The sequence below is a fragment of the Macaca fascicularis genome, chromosome 3 (genome assembly GCF_037993035.2).
Source record: "Macaca fascicularis isolate 582-1 chromosome 3, T2T-MFA8v1.1".
Taxonomy (NCBI): Eukaryota; Metazoa; Chordata; class Mammalia; order Primates; family Cercopithecidae; genus Macaca; species Macaca fascicularis.
In genome coordinates, this window is record NC_088377.1 from 170,557,038 (window position 1) to 170,575,184 (window position 18,147).

General features: G+C 43.8%; 2 pseudogenes; both read right to left on the minus strand.

Annotated features, from left to right (window-relative positions):
* Window positions 1-560: 560 nt before the first annotated feature.
* Window positions 561-8,195, minus strand: LOC135969969 (zinc finger protein 195-like; annotated as a pseudogene).
* Window positions 8,196-8,920: 725 nt separating this feature from the next.
* On the minus strand, window positions 8,921-8,989 carry LOC135970297 (U4 spliceosomal RNA; annotated as a pseudogene).
* Between the last annotated feature and the right edge of the window lie 9,158 nt (window positions 8,990-18,147).

The window sequence follows — 18,147 nt, forward strand, 5'->3', positions numbered from 1 at the left end:
TACTTCAAAACATCATGTTATAAATGAGAAATGCATAAAATTTTATCTGACAATTTAAAAATTAAATAAATTATATATCAATATCTATATCGATCTACCTATATATATCTATCTACACATATATATATGTGTGTGTGTGTATATATATATGTATATATTTTTTTCCCCTGAGTCAGGGTCTCACTCTGTCACCCAGGTTGGAGTGCAGTGGTGAAATTATGGCTCACTGAAGTCTCTACCTCCCGTGCTCAAGTGATCCTCCCACCTCAGCCTCCCACCTAGGTGGAACTAGAGGTGTGCACCATCATGCCTGGCTGTTTGGAGGGTGTGTGTAGAGACAGAGTCTCACTATGTTGTACTGGCTGGGTCTTGAATTCCTGGGCTCAAGCATTCCCCTCGCCTCGGCCTCCCAAAGTGCTGGGATTAGAGGCTTGAGCCACTATGCCTGACCAAAAAAACTAAATAAAATTTTAGAACACGTTATGAAAGGACAGCAGTAGGCTGGGCACAGTTGGCTCACGCCTGTAATCCCAGCACTTTGGGAGGCCGAGGTGGGTGGATCACCTGAGGTCAGGAGTTCGAGACCAGCCTGGCCAACATGGGGAAACCCTGTCTCTACCAAAAGGACAAAAATTAGCCAGGCGTAGTGGCACATGCCTGTTATCCCAGCTGCTCAGGAGGCTGAGGCAGGAGAATCACTTGAACCCCGCAGGCGGAGGTTGCAGTGAGCCGAGATCATGCGCCATTGCTCTCTAGCCTGGGCAACAGAGCGAGTCTCAGAAAAAAAAAAAAAAAAAAAGGAAGAAAGGATAGCCATATTCCAAATACTGAGTCTGTGTCTTTGTCATAACCTTAGCTGAAATTATCAAAAATATATAGTTCTTGTGGTGTTTTTGTTGTTCCACTACTTCGTCCTAAGCATACAAACTCTGATGATTACCAGCGTGTTTAACACACAGCACACAACACGGAAGCCACTGAAGTACTTTAGGACTTTGACTTTAACCTCGTGCACCTGGAGTTTCTAGTGCTGATAGTGATGGCGTGGAAGACACTGCAGAGGCAGGAAGTGGTAACAGTTCCATTTCTGGCCACTCTGAACACAGAATAAAGTTTGTATCCAAAATCACTGAAGAAATGTTTCAAACCACAAGCTTCCGCAGGCCAGGCACAGTGACTCACACCTGTAATCTCAGCATTTTGGGAGGCTGAGGTGGGAGGATGGCTCAAGCACAGGAGTTTGAGACCAGCCTGGGCAACATAGTGAGACCCCATCACTACAAAACAAACAAAACAAAACAAAAACAAAAGCTTCCACAGTCTCTGAGAATTTCCTAGAATGACCAAGGACTTGGTTATAGTTAGGTAACTAAGAATAAAAACTGTGGACTGTGAACTGCACCCATTAAAATAAAGGAAGACATCATATATGAAAGTGAGAAATAGGCCAGGTGCAGTGGCTAACGCCTGAAATCCCAACACTATGGGAAGCCAAGTCAGGAGGATCACTTGAGACCAGGAGTTCAAGACCAGCCTAGGCAACATTGTAAAACCCTGTCTCTCATGCATCACTTACAAAACTTATAAGTAAACCACAAATGGCCTGTCCGCTTATATTTTCTTCATGCCTCTTACATTTCAGAGTTCTTAATCTTCCATAGAAAAGTGTATATGAATGATGTCCTCCCAAACTTTTCCTGTCTTTCCTTAAATGTAAATTCTCAAGGCTACAGCTTCCATATCTTCCCAGTATCATTTTTTGGAATGAATCTTTTTTTTTTTTTTTTTCCGAGACGGAGTCTTGCTCTGTCGCCCAGGCTGAAGTGTCGTGGTGCAATCTCCACTCACTGCAACCTCCGTCTCCCAGGTTGAAGCAATTCTCCTGCTTCAGTCTCCTGAGTAGTGGAATTACAGGTGCGCACCACCATGCCCAACTAATTTTTGTGTTTTTAATAGAGATTTTCACCATGTTGGCCAGACTGGTCTTGAACTGGCTGGTCTCAAACTCCTGACCTCATGATCTACCCACCTTAGCCTCCCGAAGTGCTGGGATTACAGGTGTGAGCTACCGCACCCGGCCTGGAATGAATCTTTTATGCCCTGCTCTGGCAAAAGGCCTTGTGTGAAATGAGAAAACATAACTGGTGTTTGGCTTCTGTCTCCTGTCTCTTCATATTCCAGGGCTCTTTCCTTTGCTCCAGGCAGGTGATCACGTCTGGCTTAGATATAGCAAAACCCAGGGAGGCCAGGTTTCTGTAGTTGTTTAACATCACATCCCTATACAAATTCTGCTGTGCAGGGTCCAGGCATCCCCACTCCTCTGGAGAGAATACAGCCACATCCCTGAATGTCAACAGACTCACTTGCCAGCTTCTAGGGTGTCCTGGTGTTCTCCCTATGGATCTCTGAGTACCTGCAGATCACAGGTCTGCCGATCACAGCCCATTCTTGTGTTAGTTTTTGGGAAATATATGCACACTTTTCTGTTGGCTTCATAACTAGGAGTGAAATTGCTGGGTCATAGGATTGCTTTCACTGATACCTCCAGCTTTCCAAAGTGGTGTATTAATTTACACTCCCATCAGCATTATATAAGAGTTTCATGTTCTTTACAACAATTGGTATGTTATTTTTCATTTAGTTATCCTGGTATGGGGGTAATGGTATTTATTGCCTTGTTCTTTTAATTTACATTTCCTTAATGACTAAAGTACGTTTTCAGGAACTTATCAGCCATTTGGTTTGGATATCTTCTTTTGTCAAGTGCCTATTTAAGGCTTTTAGGCAAACAATTTAAAGTCTGAATTTATCCACCACGAATGTGATAAGAGCATTGTTAAGAACTCAATTTAATCCCAAACAAGCAAGTTCTATTCATGAGTGACATCTAGAGAGAATCCTTACACCTGTATGGTATTTGCATGATCTCATTTGGCTAATACAGCAAGTACTCTGGAAAGTAGAAGGCTGAGGTTATGTTTTACCTGGAAGGAAGCTGTCTTGGAGGGGTTGTGACATGCTCAAAATAAGTGGCAGAACCAAGATTCTCAAGGTTTTGCAACTTCCTGACCAAATACTCATTTCACCATAGTAGTTCTTAACTCCATTTAATTCCTTTATAATAAATATTTTATATCATCCCCTTTACTACAATGAAATTAAATGTATACTTTCAAAAGATAATCAAGCCAAACACGGTGGTGCCCACCTGTAGTCCCAGATACTCAGGAGGCTGAGGCAAGAGGGTCTGCTTGAGTCCCTGGAGTCTGAGGCTGTAACATGCCATGCTCATACTGGTGAATAACCACTGCCCTCCAGCCTGGGCAACAGAGTGAGACCCTATCTCAAAAAAAAAAAAATGATAATCAATATATTGCCTCTATGTTATAAAGGAGAAATAAAAGGGTAGTACTTTATAATAAATAATTACTGGCCTGGCACAGTAACTCATGCGTGTAATCCCAGAACTTCGGGAGGCCAAGGTGGGAAGATCGCTTGAACCCGGGAGTTCAAGAACAGCCTGAGCAACACAGGGAGATCCTCTCTACAAAAATTTTTTTAAAAATAGCCAGGTGTGGTGGAACATGCCTGTGGTGCCAGTGACTTGGGAGGCTGAAGTGGGAGAATCATTCAGGATTGCTTAGGCCTGGGAGGTGGAGGCTGCATTGAGCCGTGATCACACTATTGCACTCCAGCCTGGGCAACAGAGAGAGACTCTGTCTAAAAATAAAATAATAATTACAATGATTACAAATAGAATAATTAATAACTAAATAATTATAAAGAAAATAATAAATTCTGGGCACAGCTGTATTAGAACATGTAATGGAATGATAGATAGTTTCCTCTACACACAGACTGTCTCTGCTGTCCTTGACATAATTTTCCACATTTGTGAACAGCTCTAGGTAAAACTGTGAACAAAACAAAGTACAATAATCTTTTATATGGTAGTTGTATTCCAGAGAAATTAACTGTGTTAATTTTTGATGTTTTTAAAATCATTTTCTGAGTTTTAGGCTCAGATAATTATGGACAGTTTTTCACCTACATGAATATCTGAGGATACATTCGAAAGCTGGACAAGTCTTTATTTTACAGGATTGTCACATTCACTGCAGAACAACATAGCAGCCCTGGCCCCATGCGCCCTAAATGGCGGTAGGGTCCTGCAATCATTGTGACGACCTGCAGCTCCTTGGGGCGGTACTTCTCCTACTGACAACACTACACTACATGCACTGTCCAGCAAATGTCCAGCCTGAAATAGGCAATGTAACCAAAAAACCAAGGTTTGGCTGAGAAAGACCTGGGTTTGGCACTCAGTCATTCACTCTCAGTGAGACCCCGAGTAAGCCGCTTCACATCTCTGAGCCTTGGTGTCCCAACTATGAGGCTGGCCTCTGCATTTTGTAGCAGCGGCAGCATTTACTGTGTCTCACTGCACCTGCTGCAAGCTGCTTGGAGCAAGTCTCTGTCCTTCCCACTCCATCGCTTAGCTACTCGATCAACCACCTAGCCCTGCCCCACATTGGCAGCGATTTGCAAAGTTGACCAGTTAGTTACTCACGCACATAGTGCTTTTGATCTTCCCACTCCCTGTTGATAAATATGTTCAGCAGTAACATGGTAGATATTAGTATGAACTATCACCATCAGGAAAAAGGTGTTAAAATGTATATCTATTGGCTCAGTAGAAAATACTCCTTAAGGCTTTAGCTGTTGAAAAAATATACTGTTTGACACTTTCTCAAGTCCAAATGCAGTAGCTCATCGTAACCAAAATCTTGGTAAATATAACACCTTCCCATTGGGATTCCAACTGCAGGCCTTGCTAGCACATGCCTTCTTGAAATGTGTGATAATTAACTGCTTGAAAAAACAGAAATCAAATTAGTGACTGACGTCACAGTGGATTCAAAAGTATGACTACAGCTTAAATTCAAAGGCACAGGAGTGCAGAATATGAACATATCATTGTTAAAGTACAGTTTTTTAAAAAAGTTGATAACATGAACGTATACAAATATCAAATTAACATGCATCAAACATTTTATTCAACTCAATTAATAAAGGAACCAATAAGATGTTACAACAAATTTGAATGAGAATTTTACCTACAGAGGTTTATATTCTCCACTGGGCAAGGTATGTTTGTTTGTTTGTTTGTTTGTTTGTTTTTTGAGACAAGCTCTCGCTCTGTCACCCAGGCTAGAGTGCAGTGGCCTGATCTCGGCTCACTGCAGCTCGACCTCCCGAGTTGAAGCAATCCTCCTGCCTCAGTGTCTTGAGTAGCTGGGATTACAAACATGCGCCACCATGCCGGGCTAATTTTTTTGTATTTCTTGTAGACATGGGGTTTCACCATGTTGCTCAGGCTGATCTCAAACTCCTGAGCTCAAGCGATCTGCCTGCCTCGGCCTCCCAAAGTGCTGGGATTATAGGCATGAACCACTGCACCCGGCTAGACAAAGTATTTTTAAAGTTCTATGAACAGGAATCATTTGCATTACTATGGACAAGAAGCATTTGTATTGCTGCCAATTTCTACAACTTAACTTCTACCCTAAAGGCTGTAAAACAATCTGGCCTCCTATTGCTGCTGTAGCATATTACCCATAAACTCCATAGCTTAAAGCAACACAAATTTATCTTACAATTCAGTTGGAGTATCTGAGAGTTGGAGGACAGAAGCCCTAAATGGGTTTACTTGGCTGAAATCAAGGTGTTGGTGGGGCTGTGTTCCTTCCAGAGGCTCTAGGGGAAACCTGTTTCTTCACTTTTTCTACCTTTTTTTTTTTTTTTTTTTTTTTTTGAGAGGGAGACTCTCTCTGTCACCCAGGCTGGAGTGCAGACTACACCCTACAATCCACTGAAAGGACACCCAATAATCTCTTTTGTACTTTTCCTAGTCTTTAACAGTTTTTCCTGGCAATGTCAAGGCTCATAGCAAGGGCGATTTTGCAAAACACAAGATCACACAGCCCTGGGCCCATGGTCCCTGTGAACAACCAACCACCTGAGCAGGGGAGCAGCTGCCACTTTCACCAGGACATGGTCACTTTGTTCCTACCCAGCCAACTTGGCTTGTTTCCCTTGGTCTCTGCAAGGGTTAGAGTTTTTCACCCCTGGTTACTGATTAATCACATTATATTCCCTTCCCTCCATCCTGGAAGGAGACAACGAGGGAAAAGAGACATACAAATATTAATAGGACACGGACAAAGCCAAACCTTATCCGCTTCATAATTTTGTGTAGATCTGACGTTGTTCCAGGGCTGGGGCAGCAAGTAGAGGCAACAGAGAGTGGGGTGGAGATGTCTCTCCACACTGACCTCTTTCCCGAACCCATTTGGCTCTTGTGGAATAAGGGGGAGCCAGGACATCCCCTATAACAAATCCAAGATGGCTTCACCCTGTTAACTGTGTGGACGTGGTGAAACAGAAGTAACTAGTCACTCTTGATTAAGCCAACAATTTTCAAACTACTCCTGCTCAAAGCTCCATTTAACACTGACTTTTCCCGCTAGTTAGTTACTCATCTCCTCCTTGCTGAGCAAATCCTCCTAAACAAATGGCAATTAACTAAGACATAATGAGGAGCTGCCTGATGGAGGCCAGAACATAGTTTCAGTCAAAGCCAGAGTAATTCATTCCTTCCCTGAACAAACACCAACTGAGCCTCTGCTGAGTGCTAGGCACCAGACTGACTCCATGGGAAATAAAAAGAAGCCCACAGTCCTGCCTTCAAGGAGCTCCCAGTCCAGTGGGTGGAGAGGTGAGGGTGAAATTGCATGTCCAAAAGCAAAGAGAGGGAAGCAGAGAATTTCAGAATGTTGGGAGAGCAGTAGAGAAAGCACGAAGATGTAGACACAAAGGGCTGTGTTCTTGGCTGGGAACTTCAGGTAGAAAGAAGTGGCTGGAGCTAAGAGTGAATGGGAGGTGAGACTGCAGAAGGAGAGGAGGGCCAGGCTAATGTAAGCATGCCTTGAAACTGGGGTTCAACAAGTCCTTCATTTGCTAGGTGTTTGTTGAGTACTTCCTATGCACCCAATACTGAGTCAAGCCCTGCTAACATAAATACAACTGAATACGAAATGGCTCTACCCTCAATAAATCACAAGCTAGTGAAGAGAAAGAGCTATGGAAATGCTCTCAGTAGAGCAAGTTAAGTGAAAAAATAGATGTGCTTAAGTGCTAAGCAAACTCTGCCCACAGGAATAGAGAGAGGAAGGCAGGCCCCTTGGGAGGTTTTGCAAAGGAGCCATATAATTAGTAACATGCCTCTTGGCATGTTAGAAGTAGAAGACAAGAGGAATTAGGGGATGACAACTCATGATCTACTCCAAGGGTCTATGTTTATAGATACTCTAAAGGCACAAAACTCATCACGTCCAGCTCAGTTGGGTAGTTGATGGCTCAGTACCCACTGCATCAAGACAATCTGAGGGCAGATTTCTTTTTTTTTCTTTTTCTTTTTCTTTTTCTTTTTTTTTTTTGAGATGGAGTTTCACTCTTGTTACCCAGGCTGGAGTACAATGGCACTATCTCGGCTCACTGCAATTTCCACTTCCTGGGTTCAAGTGATTCTCCTGCTTCAGCTTCCTGAGTTAGCTGGGATTACAGGCATGCACCACCACACCCAGCTAATTTTGTATTTTTAGTAGAGACGGGGTTTCTCCATGTTGGTCAGGATGGTCTCGAATTCCCCGCCTCAGGTGATCTGCCTGCCTTGGCCTCTCAAAGTGCTGGGATTACAGGTGTGAGCCATTGTGCCTGACCTGAAGGCAGATTTCAATCCTGCACACATTCCTTTCTTCCCTTCTGCTGCATGTACTTCCTCCTGCATTACGTGCATTGGACTGGTTTCTCCCTGCCCTGAAGTTCTGCAGTGAATGAAGCCCAGGATCTGGTTTCTCCCGACTTTTGACCTTGGACTCACTGTCTGGCTGCAGTGTCCTTTAAACTGCTGATTCTATGAAAGGCCTTTGGGTCACATCAACTGCTGCTACCAGTTATTCAGTAACTAACTCACAAGCTCTGAGATTCCCAATCAGGCGAGAAGGAAGAGCTTGCAGGGGCTCCGCATTCGCTCCGCTTGGCTAACTTGGCGTAGTAAAGAAACTTTCTCCTTCTAGAGGTGAATTCCAGCTTTTATAGTCAGAGGAGCCAAAGTTCTGAGCCTGCAGCGCCATTCCCATCCTCCCCTAGTGCTTGCCAAGGCCACAGTCTTCTTCCTCCTCCCCAGCACTGCACCAAAGCCTCTGCTGTTTCATGCTAGTCTGCTTTGTCGGCATCATTTTTTGACCCTCCCGGCCTCATAGTTCGGGGCAAGGAAAATCATAGAACAATTTCTGTTTTCCTGACCTATTGAGAAACTCTGAAATGGTTTGTGCCCCTCATGTAGTCAGAGAGACCCCAAACAGGATCCATTCTGCTGGATTCCTCATGGGACCATTTGGAATACAAAAGATCCCAGCAGGCATCAATCACCTGCCATTTCAGCTAAGGAAGGAAGACTGAGCCTCTCATAGCATTCTGCTTCCTGGCTCTGGATTTGACCTGTGTGCAAACTTCCAGGGCGGCTTGAGCATAACGATGCTATCAATCAGCTCAGATGCCCTAGGAGGTGGCCTTATACAGAAATGGTAGCCTTGTGGTATGGCACAAATGTAGGCTGGCTACCTGTCTACACCTGCTCACCAGTCTGGCCAAGCCCTGAGACTGGCTGGGCCTGTCCACAGCACTGAGGCCTATGGGGTCAACTATAGCTGTGTGCATGCCCATACAGGTAAGTGTCATTTATGCTAGGGGGTGGGACTTGCTGCATCCCCCTCCTCCAATAACCTGCCAATTCCAATTCATGTGTACCTTCCTTTTTTTCTTCATGCTGGCATTTTTCTCCCCCCAGCTTTTTTTGAATGTCAATTAGCAATAATCATGCCTTGGATAAACCTCATTGGCTACAATACTGCCACTGTGCAAAGCTCTGGCCATTTTTTTTTTTTTTTTTTTCCTGCAGGAATCTATCCATGGGCCAAACCACAGAAGTTTTGAGTCTTGAGCCAATTCATCAACCAGGGCCAGCACAATGAACCCAGATACAAACACATCCAGGCTTCTGGTTTTGGTGAATATCAATGCCAGACACACTCTAGTGGGGATGAGGGGCGGAAAGGGGTTTGTACCACATGAGACCCCAGGACAACTGGCCATGGAACTTGGGAAGCCATTGCCATTTTTATCACCCATTTGTCACAATAATACTGAGACTCACCTGTTTCAAGATCCCAGGGTGGTGCCCTGGAACCTCAAGTGGTGGCATCCTCCTCAGCCACCTGCTGGCATCACTTACAGGCCACTTCCATCCTCCCAGTCACACCTCACTTTCTGACCCTGGCCTTCATCCAGTCCAGCCCAGGCCACTGGCCAAACACATGTGTTTTTAGGGTAAATAATTGCTTATGAGTGACCATCTTCCATCAGCCTCATGCCAACTGCTGCTCGTATTTACACACACTGTCCAGCACTGGGTAAAGCACTGAGTAGGCTCTTTATACAGGGTATCTATTTTCATTATCACTGTGCTACGTGGTGCTTCCTGAATACACAGTTTTTGAGTTCAGAACCATCTATCCTTCAATTGTCAGTGTGGCATTCCAACTGTAATGTAACATCTTGCCATGGCCTCAAATTCAACATAATTATTTGTTTTGTTTTCAGAGTCTTGCTTTGTCGCCCAAGCTGGAGTGCAATGGCGCAGTCTCGGCTCATTGCAACCTCTGCCTCCCAGGTTCAAGCAATTCTTGTGCCTCAGCCTCCCAAGTAGCTGGGACTACAGATGTGCACCACCACCATGCTCAGATAATTTTTGTGTTTTTAGTAGAGATGGGGTTTCGCCACATTGGGCTGGCTGGTCTCGAACTCCTGGCCTCAAGTAGTCCACCAACTTTGGCCTCCCAAAGCGCTGGGATTACAGGCATGAGCCACCGCACCTGGACCAAATTCAACATAATTAAAAGTGAATTCATTCCCTCCAAATCAGGTTTTTCCTTTCATCTCCTCTATTTCTGTTACCAATTTCTCAGTCCCTGGAATTAAAAAACCTGAAAATCTTCCCCCTAAATCCTCTCTAACAATTATCTCTCATATTTAATCAGTTTTCTGATACTTTAGAATAGATTCTTTTTGAATGCGTCCCTAACCCAATAGTTCTCAACCCTGGTTGTCCATTAGAATTGTTAGAGGAGCCATTTTAAAATAAATACGTGGGTCATGGCTGGGGCCACCTCCCTCAGACAGCTGTGCGGGTTATTCACTGCACTAGGGCGAGGGGGTTGTTCCAGCTCATGCTGTGCTTGCTATGCCTTTGGCCCTGGCATGTAGCTACCTCCGACTGGAGAAAAAGAAGCCTTTTTGAACTCATACAAAGGCCCTGGAAGGGCTAAGAAAGTGGCCAGTTCCCTGAAATTCTGATTCAGCAGACGTAGTCATTTATATTTTAAATAGTTTAGTGAGATATATAAACTTTACTCTTAAGTAGTGGTGTTCCTTTCTCCCTCTTTTTGTGATACTATTGTTACACATATTACTTCTTTGTATCGTAAATCCAACAGTACAATGTTATAATTATTACTTTTATATTTTTATTTTAAAAAGTTCTTTTAATTGAGACGAGGTCTCACTATTTTGCCCAGGCTCATCTCAAACACCTGGCTCATCTTGACCTCCCAAAGTGCTGGGATTACAGGCATGAGCCACTGTACCTGGCTATAACTATTACTTTGAAAGAGCCTGAGAGAAGACCAAGTACATATTTATAGAGTTAGTTATATTAATCTTCTTATTTATCCTTCGTGTTCCTCTTGATTTCTTCCTATGGATTTCAGTTCCCATCTGCTGTTATTTCCTCACTCCAATATAGCTTTGCTCCCACCTGCCTCCTTTGTGCTGTTATTGTCAAGTATACTACATTTTTACATGTCATAGGCCTAAAAATACATATTATTTTATGCAGCTGCTTTTTATGTGTACTCTACATATTATTCCATACATATTATTTTACGCAGCTGCTTTTTATGTGTACTCTAACTCGAAAACCATAAAATTCACCCCTTGATGATTATTGGTGACTAATGATGAGCATCTTTTTGTGTGCTTTTTGGCCATTTTTATCTCTTCTTTGGAGAAATGTTTATTTAGATCGTTTGCCCTTTTTTAAATTGGGTTGTCTTTTTATTGTTGAGTTGTAGGGGTTATTTTTTTTTTTATCTGTCTTTGTTGTTTGTTTTTTTTGTTTTTTGTTGTTGAGACAGAATCTTACTCTGCTGCCCAGGTTAGAGTACAGTGGCGCCATCTCGGTTCACTGCAGCCTCCACATTCCAGGTTCAAGAGATCCTCCCACCTCAGCCTCCTGAGTAGCTGGGACCACAAGTGTGCACCACCACGCCCAGCTAATTTTTTTCTTTTCTTTTTTTTTTTTTTTTTTTCTTTTTTTGGAGAGCTGGGGTTTCACCATGTTGCCCAGGCTGGTCTTGAGCTCCTGACCTCCTGGCTACTTTGACCTCCCAAAGTCCTGGTATTATAGGCATGAGCCACCATGCCTGACCCAGGAGTTACTTTTTCTATTTTCTTGATATAAGTCATCTATCAGATAAGTGATTTGGAAATGTTTTCTCTGATTCTGTGGGTTGTCCTTTCACTTTTTTTTTTTTTTTGAGACGGAATCTCACTCTGTTGCCCAGGCTGGAGTGCAGTGGCCGGATCTCAGCTCACTGCAAGCTTCACCTCCCAGGTTTACGCCATTCTCCTGCCTCAGCCTCCTGAGTAGCTGGGACTACAGACGGCCGCCACCTCGCCCGGCTAGTTTTTTGTATTTTTTTGTAGAGATGGGGTTTCACCGTGTTAGCCAGGGTGGTCTCGATCTCCTGACCTCGTGATCCGCCCGTCTCAGCCTCCCAAAGTGCTGGGATTACAGGCTTGAGCAACCACCCCCGGCCATCACTTTCTTAATGGTGTCCCTTACAGCACAATTTTTTTTTTTAAATGGAGTCTCACTCTATCGCGCAGGCTGGAGTGCAGTGGTGAGATCTCAGCTCACTGCAACCTCTGCAGCCCAGGTTCAAGTATTCTCCTGCCTCAGCCTCCAGAGTAGCTGGGATTACAGGGGCCTGCCACCGCACCCAGCTAATTTTTGTATTTTTAGTAGAGATGGGGTTTCACCATGTTGGCCAGGCTGGTCTTGAACTTTTGACCTCATGATCCACCCACCTCAGTCTCCCAAAGTGCTGGGATTACAGGCATGAGCTACTGCGCCCAGACTACAAAATTTTTTAAATAAAAAATAAGGTTTTAATTTTGATAAATTCCAATTTATCTGTTTTTTCTTTAGTTGCTTTTGCTTCTGGTGTCATGTTTAAGAAACCATGCCTAATCCAAGGTCACGAAGATTTACCTATATGGTTTTCTTATGAAAGTTTTATTTTATAATTTTAGTTCTTTTTTTTTTTTTTTTTTTTTTTTTTGAGACGGAGTTTTACTCTTATTTCCCAGGCTGGCATGCAATGGCACGATCTCGGCTCACCGCAACCTCCACCTCCTGGATTCAAGCAATTCTCCTGCCTCAGCCTCTCGAGTAGCTGGGATTACAGACATGCAGCACCACACCTGGCTAATTTTGTATTTTTAATAGAGACGGTGTTTCTTCGTGTTGGTCAGGCTGGTCTCGAACTCCTGACCTCAGGTGATCCACCCGCCTTGGCCTCCCAAAGTGTTGGGATTACAGGTGTGAGCCACTGCGCCCGGCCAATTTTAGTTCTTACACTTAGGTATTGGAAACCATGTTGAGTTAATTTTTGTGTGTGCTGTAAGATATGGGTCCAACTCCCTTCCTTTATATGCAGATACCCAGTTGTCTCAGCATCACTTTTCAAAAGACGATTCTTCCTTTGCTGAATGGGCTTGACATTTGTACTTATTTCCTAGGGCCACTGTAGCAGATGACCTCAAACTGGGTGCCTTAAAACAACAGAGCTTTTTTACATGTCACAGTTCAGGAGGATGGAAGTCCAAAATCAAGATGTCATCAGGGTTGGTTCTTCTGGAGGCCCCGAAAGGTAAACCATCCTACCCCTCTCTAATGCTTCTCGTAGCTGCTGGCAACCCTGGGCATTCATTGGCTTGTAGATGCAGGACTCCAATCTCTGCCTTCGTCATGTGGCATTCTCCCTGTGTCTCTCTCTGTGTGTCCTTTCTCCTAGGACACCTGTCATATTGGAGTCAGGACCCATCCTGATCTCAGGACCTCATCCTAACTTAACTAATGACGTTTTCAAAGACCCTGTTTCCAAACCGGGCTACATTCTGAGGTTCCGCATGGACATGAATTTTGAGATGACACTGTTCAACCTAGTACAGTCTACTCACTGGCACCCAAAATTCACACCCACCCCATGTACACAATATGTTCACCTTACCCCAAGACTCCCCAAAGTCTTAACCCTTCCCGTATCAACTCTAAATCCTAAATCTCATTTAAATGTCAACTCAGGAAGTCCCAAATCTCCTCATCTACATTATCTTAAAAGGTATGGGCGAGACTCTGGGAATGATCCATCTTGAGACAAAATTCCTCTCTGTTCATAGACCTGTTAAACCTAGAAAACAAGTCATCTGTTTTCTAAATGCAATGGCGGAACAGGCATAGGATGGACATATTTCCATTCCAAAAGGGAGATAAATGGAAGGAAAAAAAGGCGGTTATTGGTCTAAAACTAGTTTGCAATCTAATGGGGTCAATTCCATTAGGTTTCAAAGCCTGAGAGTAATCCTCTGTGACTTGATGCTGTGTCTTCTGGGCCTTTATGGTAGCCCTGGCTTTACACTTTCAGGCCTCTGCCTCCACGGCTCTGCCTTCGGAGTCATTCTTCCTCCATTTTATTCCATCTCTGTCTCAATCAGTCTAGACTGGCGGTATTTGTGTTGGTATAAAATTCTCAAAAACCTTGCCTTCTGTGATGTCAAGGGAATCTATGCCAGTAGACACGAGGGTTCGTCATAGATTCTTCCTGGAGAGTTACATGCCTGCCTTCTGCTGAGATGGTTGGATCCATGAGTCACAGGCCTGATCTCCTTAGCAAATGGTTGCTGAGCCTCAGCCTTGGTGCTTTCTCCAGAGCACACTTTCTCAACTTTTGCAATGTGGATAAACTGAGAGCATTCTAAACCATGAAGTTCTGATTACTTTTCACTTAACAGTTCCTTCCTCTGTTTCTTTCATTTGCATTTTACTATCAGCAACAAGGAGAAAGTAGACCATGTCTTGGTTGTGTAGATTAGTATTTTCCATCAACTTTGGGAAGTTTTCAGCCATTATTTCTTATTTTAATTTTTTATTTTAAGTTCCGGGGTACATGTGCAGGCTATGCAGGTTTGTTACATAGGTAAACATGTGCCATGGTGGTTTGCTGCACCTATCAACCCATCACCTAGGTATTAAGCTCCACATGCATTAGCTATTTTTCCTGATGCTCCCCCTCCCCCATCCCCCGCCGACAGGCCCCAATGTGTGGTGTTCCCCTCCCTGTGTCTATGTATTCAATTATTTCTTTGAATATTTTTTTCTGTCTCTTTCTCTCTCCTCTCCTTCTGGTACTACCATTATGTGTATGTTGGTGCATCTAATGGTGTCTTCTCACTTTTCTCTAATGCTCTGTTCATTTTTATCCATTGTTTTCCTCTTATGATTTTATAACCTCTATTGATCGGTCTTTAAATTCACTGATTCTGTTTGTTTGTTTGTTTGTTTGTTTGTTTATTGAGACAGGGTCTCACTCAGTTGCCCAGGCTGGAGTGCAGTGGTGCAGTCACAGCTCACTGCAGCCTTGACCTCCTGGGCTCAAATGATCTTCCCACTTCAACCTCCCAAGTAGCTGGGACTACAGGTATGCACCACCATGCCAAGCTAATTTTTTTATTTTTTGTAGAAATGGGGTCATCTCGCTATGTTGCACAGGTTGGTCTTGAATTTAAGTGATCCTCCTGCCTTGGCCTCCCAAAATACTGGGATTACAGGCATAAGCCAGTGCACCTGGCCTGATTCTTATTTTTGACAGAACAAATCTATTGTTAAGTCCCTGTAGTGAATTTTTCACTTTGTTCATAGTACTTGATATTCTCTATTTGATGAGACATTGTCATCCTATCTCCCTTTATATCTTTTTGCCCCATTGTTAGCCAGGGCCTAGTAGCATGGATCTTCCCTCTCTGGTGGCTCATGATAGGGTACAGCCTTGGGGGTGCCCAGGATGTTCTCGACTACTAGAGAAGAGCATGATTTTACTTCCAAGCCTTGCTTCCTAGGAGTTGCCCTGGTCAGAGTAGTTTATTGTTCAGTCAGTGTTTGTCCAGAGGTTCTGTTTAAGGCCTTTGTGCCAATGAGGCTTCTGCCCTTTGTTAACAGGCCTGTGTATGGTTTAGAGAATATTTTCAAGTCTGCCCCATGCAACCAGAAACATGTGCACACCCTTTCCTGACCCCTAGAGCTGAATGTGCTTCCAGCGTGCTTTGATTTCTTTTTCCCTGGCTCTCTATATGAAATTTTTAGCTGCTCTGCCATTGTGCTGTGTCATGGAGCTACCAGCCTCCTCTTAACTGCTCTCTTTCAAGGTCTCTGTTGTTTTCCACAACACCCTTAGGCAGCGTTCTCCAGGCTCTGTTCCAATACAGCCTGTGTCCTCAAGTAGAGCTCTAAAGCTCTTTGTCATTATGGGCTGCTTTTCTTGCTGAGAGAACCCCAGGACACTGCATCAGAGCTGGGGGTGGGGCCCGGTGTTGCCTGTAGTGACACCTGGCTCTGTGAGTGGGCAGTAGAGGAAGCAGGAGAAGCCACTGATCCTCTCTGCTTTCCCCTCCTGGTGTAGAACCTCCTCCACTCTACAAACTGGCTGGGAGGAGAAAGGTGAAGTGATCCGGTCCCAGTATTCTCAGCCTGCCATGCCTTGAACAGAATTTCTCCCCTACAGTTGGGGTTGGGTAAGGGGAGGGACCAGATCCTGCCTGGAATACAGCTTCTGCAGCAGAGAACTGGGGAGGGAACTAGAAACCCTGGCAGCATGCCCCTACCTGGGTAAAACTGGTAGCCACAGACTAGGGGCTGGGAAAAACCTTACCGGGAATAGAGCTCTCAGGTAGAGTTTCCATAACAGGGAGTGGGGGGGAGGAGTAAAAGAATGGGTCATGCCTTAAATGCCATAGACAGATTGTTCTTACTAAGATTTAGTAAGAACTTCAACAATATTTCTCCATTTGCTCTATGCCCTTAGAACAATTTCCAGATTTTAAATGATTGCGTTCTATTTTACAATTTAAAAAAAAAAAATTTTTTTTAATTGTCTTTGAGATAGGATCTCCCTCTGCCACCCAGGCTGGACTGCAGTAGTACCGTCACAGCTCACTACAGCCTCTGTTTCCCAGGCTCAAATGATCTTCCCATCTCAGCCTCCCGAGTAGCTAGGGCCACAGGTGTGCACCACCATGCCTGGCTAATTTTTTTTTTTTAAATTGTTTTTGCAGAGACATGGTCTCACCAAGTTGCCTAGGCTAGTCTTGAACTCCTGGATTCAAGCAATCCTCTCGCCTCAGCCTCCTGAAGTGCTGGGATTACAGGTGTAAGCCACTATGCCCTGCTCATTTATTCTTTAATATTCTTCACTCATCAGGGAAACCTATTTTTGGGTGCACAGCCCATGATGGCAAGCGTGCCTCTGAACCCGGTAGCATTTGTTATGTGTGCTTTGCCCAGTTAGCTACCTTCTGTGCATGGGTGTCACCTCCCTGGCTGGGCCATGAGATGTTCTTATGCTTTTTTGTAACTCCCGTACCCTGGATACTCAGTAAATATCTGTTAAATGATATGAAACCCAAAGCAGCATGAACAACAGAAGAATAACTTGTACCGGACATCCACGTAACTAATCTCAGTGATATATCCACCCAATATACTATTCTTTTTTATAACAGTTTTATTGAGATATAATTCATATACCATACAATTAACCCATTTAAAGTATAAAGGCAATGGCTTTAATAAATACATGGAATTTCACAACAATTACCATAATTCTAGAACATTTTCATCACCCCCATTACTAATTTTTCCCCATCTTACCCCAAGCTCCCACCCCTAGGAAAATCTGCTTTCTGTGTTTATGTGGATTTGCCTATTCTACATTTCATTTTATACAAATGGAATCACACACTATGTGCTTCTTTGTGACTGGCTTCTTTCACTTAGCGTAATGTATTCAAGGCTCATCCAAGTTGTAGCATGTTTTGGTAATGCCTTTATTTATTTATTTATTATTTTATTTATTTATTTATTTATTTTGAGACAGAGCTCTGTCGCCCAGGCTGGAGTGCAGTGGTATGATTTCGGCTCACTGCAACTTCCACCTCCCGGGTTCAAGCAATTCTCCTGCCTCAGGCTCCTGAGTAGCTGGGATTACAGGTGTGCACCACCATACTGGGCTAATTTTTCTATTTTAGTAGAGACAGGGTTTCACCATGTTGGCCAGGCTGGTCTTGAAATCCTGACCTCAGGTGATCTGCCCGCCTCAGCCTCCCAAAGTGCTGGGATTATAGGTGTGAGCCACCGTGCCCAGCCAATTTTATTTATTTATTGGGGGATGGGGGTCTTGTTTTGTGGCCCAGGCTGGAACATAATGTGATCATAGCTCACCGTAGCTTCCAACTCCTGGGCTCAAGTGATCCTCTGGCTTCAGCTTCCCGAGTAGCTGGGACTACAGGCACACACCACTATGCCAGGCTAATTTTTGTTTTTTTGTAAAGACAAGGTCTTGCTTTGTTGCCCAGGCTGGTCTAGAACACCTGGCTTCAAGGTATCCTCCCACCTCAGCCTCGAAAAGTGCTGGGATTACAAGTGTGAGCCACCGCACCCAGCTATTCCTTTCTTTTTATTGCTGAATAATATTTCGTGGTATATACATACCATATCTTATCTATTCATCAGTTGATGAGCATTTGAGTTGTTTCCACCCTTTTTTGACTATTACGAATAATGATGCTATGGACATTAATGTGCAAGTGTTTATATGGATATGTTTTCACTTCTCTTGGAGATAGACACAG